Source organism: Bombus fervidus, chromosome 7 (assembly GCF_041682495.2).
Source record: "Bombus fervidus isolate BK054 chromosome 7, iyBomFerv1, whole genome shotgun sequence".
In the NCBI taxonomy this organism is placed as follows: Eukaryota; Metazoa; Arthropoda; class Insecta; order Hymenoptera; family Apidae; genus Bombus; species Bombus fervidus.
The window spans coordinates 11296709-11300880 of record NC_091523.1 but is presented as its reverse complement, the minus strand read 5'-3'; the positions used below and the strand labels follow the sequence as shown (position 1 = coordinate 11300880).

General features: G+C 40.5%; 1 non-coding gene across 1 annotated transcript; it reads right to left on the bottom strand.

The window, feature by feature from the left end:
- Positions 1 to 713: 713 nt before the first annotated feature.
- Positions 714 to 785, bottom strand: Trnap-ugg (transfer RNA proline (anticodon UGG)). The gene has a single exon. It is a non-coding gene; the product is annotated as a tRNA-Pro (tRNA).
- Between the last annotated feature and the right edge of the window lie 3387 nt (positions 786 to 4172).

Sequence of the window (4172 nt, the reverse complement as noted above, 5' to 3'; positions counted from 1 at the left end):
TGTTCTTTGAGAAGCTCGTATAATTTTATTGTCTAGAATAGAAAATGTGAGATGAACTTTTTTCACTTTAATCATGGGATATGTACGTTAAAGCTATTCGTACGCGTGCGTATGTATAATCTAATATTTGCGTGTCTGAGATGATTATCTCGAAACGCCGGGATAATAAAATAGCAAAAAGCTAAAATGCAAATGAGCATCTGCTGCTGTGGCGGAGATTGATTTACGAGTGTGCCGCTCGTAACTGTTCAGCTTCCTCCCGATAGGTACGCGATGATATGCGAAAATCTCGATGCGGATTTTGAATGGTTGACGAATGAAAATTTTACAAACAATAAATACATTATACGAGATGATAATCACTGGTGTGTTGTTTTATACATGAGGTCAGCTTTTGAATACACATACGCGGGGAAAAAACAATTCGAAGAAATAATTGTATCGTAATAACTAATTGTTCGTAAAATTAGTTTATATTTTCTTTTTTACAACATCGTTAATTCAATCACAAACAATTTATTTCAATTTGGTAGATCAATTGTAATAAATTGTAAACGCCAACTAACTGTATGGAAATGGAATGTACATTGTTTGTATGCATTCCCCGATCGTAAAAGGTTGCAGTTTTAAATCGTAAAAAATAAACGTGTTATGTACGATGCAAGGGAACTTGATAGCGTCAATATAACAATTGACGAAAAGAGAAAAAAAGTGGGCTCAGCCGGGATTTGAACCCGGGACCTCTCGCACCCAAAGCGAGAATCATACCCCTAGACCACTGAGCCGCTTGTGAAAGATACTCAGTTACTACGGCACATGAGCGCGTAGCATAACATACTTTCGCGATTACAGATTGAATTAATTTGTTCGTTTGGTATGACGTCGCATATTACGAAACGAATTGTTCGAACAATCGATCTTTCAATCATCTTAATTAAAATCCCACGTTTGATATGTAATTTCAACTTCTCAGTTGAATACATTCTGCGATATATATCAAATGTGAATAATTTCATAGTAATTAAATATTTGATCGATGTTACAATAATTAATATTTCTAATCATCGTGTGTTTAATTATCTGCTTGCATGCTTTAATTATGTATTTCATCGAATATTCGTCTCTTTCGTATATAAACGCTACACGCACACGAGACGTAGTCTGAGTCATCTGAGTGAAAGTACTCACAGAACCATAAATGCGTAATGTTGTGTCTACTTACACATATAGTATAGCGAAGATTTTAAATTTGAAAAGATATTCTGAAACGGTTGATAATAAATGTGGAAGTAAAAATGGGAGTAAAAGTAGGTACTTCACTTATAACGTCTTTTATCGCGTACATCGTAATTGAGTGTCAGATAAACTTAGCAACACGATTGAATTAGGAATGGAGACGACATACGTCGGTTGCTTGGCTGAAATTGGTTGAAATTCATCAGACGGCCAGGTCGAAATTGCGAGCCATATAATGAGATATGTAACGTGTGTCCGTGCCATATGCAACCGAATAACTTGATTACAGGATACACCTGCCTATTTTTGATCTCTAGTTATACCGTGATCACACCGATCACTATGTTCCATTCGGTTGATTGGGCAAGTAAGTGAAATACCGATGGGAATCAATTTTTTAAGAAACTAGGTCGAATCGTCCGGAGCATGTTCAAAAAACGAATCGGTACGTAGTTACGCAGAAAAATGTTGAAAGAAAACAAAGAATAGAGCCCGTTGAGATTGATAGCAGATCGTAAAGTCTTCGTCCTATTTGTCATAATTAGCACCATGAAATAGCTACTTAATTTCGATCTCCCCTTTTGTAAAAGGACATTCTATTTGCATCACTCGCGGTGATGTCGCAAAAAAACGCGTATTGTGTGCGGCCACTTCGATCAAGCAACGCGAGAACACCCTTCGAACAGGCTACGAACCCGACGTGCAACTACAGCTGGTCACGAAGGGTCGGGAGATTTGTAGTCGTTTCATGATTGCACACAAGCCTGGGCGAGGTAAAACCTAATCTAGCAGCGGCTTACTGAATCCGTTGTTTCGATTCCAGTAGGACTCGAGGCAATCGAGGAACCGAGATATAACCGCGGTAACTATTCGATCGATGACGAACTTTCCGACGGACGAATTTTACCAATGCTTCAAGTTCTATAGATTTCTTCAGTGTCTTTCGTAACGTTACGTGAGCGCAGATCCAGCGACTTTGCGCGATGCTTCTTGTTAACAGAAGTGGAGAGTATTTCTGTGGTTGAAGATTGTTTCCTCGCTGTCGTGCGAGTATTGATTTTACCTAGCACGCTGAGCCAACCGTGAGATTCAAGTTAAATCGGTCACCGTGTTTTCGGAACTCGCTTTCTTTATTCTTGAAGAAGTGTACAAATCGTAGACGATAGGAAAACGCTTCGACTCGACGATCACTCGAGTGACCACGCGCGTTCCTACGCGCCTTTTAACGCCACTTTAACAGGTCCCGATACCGATCTACCGATGTTCCCTCGGCTGGGGGCAGCTATTTTTTCACGGCGATACATCGCTCCGGAGGAAATCCGATCGAGTCCACGATTGGTTGGCTCTTGGACGAAAAAGCGAAGCGACAGCTTGCTGATCGGGTCTGTCCTCGAAAATCGACCATGCCTGTTCCTTAAATCTCGTCGAGTCACCGCGCTAATCCTTATTTAACCCCGGAGTCTATCGGCAAGATCGGACATCGGGATTAACTTAACCGTTTCGGCAACAATGAGGCACACGAGAAGACACCACTTAGCGCGGGCTACACCTTCGTCCGACGGTATCTTGATCGAAGCTACACACAAGAGATTGGGGGATCACCTGTAAAATTGTCAGTTCTCGTGGAGATACGTGTCAGCGCAGGCCATTCTGTAATGGAAATTGAGTAAGGAATGCAATTAGCGGGAACACTGGGCCTACGAAAGCGACAATTAGTGGTGACACGGTTGACAAGCCGCCGGTACTTAGACAATGCGATAATAATGATCGTTGTCAACGGAATATCGGAACAAAGATATCTAGAGCATGCCGATACGCGTTAGTTAATTGCAGTCCTTTGATTTACTGGCGATGAAACGATCAATGGAACTCTTGTGACGCGAACTTCTTCTTTTCGTTAGTTTCTACGTTTCTTTTTAATTTGAAAATAACGAATAGTCGCAATTAGCGTTATATCCGGCTATTAGAACTGAGATAAGTTTACGATACCAGTTGACTTAGAGTGAACGCGCGTCGTAATAATTATTCGCAGTGGTGAAAATCGTTAATGTTTCAAGTTTAATTAAACGAGCCGTCCGTACCTCTAAAATCAATGAACGGTCACGTTACACGCAACGAACATCATCGCGTTTCAAGTGTTGGCCTGTTAATGAGGAATTTGCATAATATTAGCCACCCTTCGACGTCGAATTAATGTCCCTCTTCGACGGTGACATAATAGCGGGACAATGAGCATCAGGTCAGGGGACTGTGCTTTAATCGGTTATAAAAAATCGTGCCCACTTATATCTATGCTAATTTTATTTGCTAGCGAGACCAATCATGCCATTAAATCAGCCGGTTGCAAATAAATGTGCTGTCCTCGGAACAAGAGTTAATTGGCAGCGTCACAATTTAACGTACAAATGTTGGTAATTAGAAGTACATATTTTTTGCTTGTTCGAATAATAGCTCGAAATAAACGAACTTTAATGGAAGTTCAATGGATGAAATTAACTGTTACACATGAAAGTAGTTCTATTCCTATCTTCCACTAAATTCCTAACTGAAGGTTGAAAATAGCATCGTTAATGCAATATGCGTAGAAAAAAATCTTTTTTCGCTCTCATTGTCTGTTGACTTTTACCCTGGAGTGACTGAAAGCATCAGCCAAAGGCATAATTTTTGTCGTTTATTTGGTCGCTTTTGTTCCTCCCTCTGGTGGAAACCAGAGGGGCCATTTAATTAGCTTAGGGCCTTCCATTGAATTCATCTTCTTGAAAATAAAACGATGGCCCGCTTCAACGTAACGAGGGCCATACAATTATGGTCCTCCTTGACTTCGTCTTTCTCTTCCTAGTTTCTATATGGACGCGCCGTTGCCACTGATAAATTCTAGATAACAACGTCTCTCTTAGTTCACAGTCTTTCGGTTGACTCTGCCTTTCTTGGAAAAT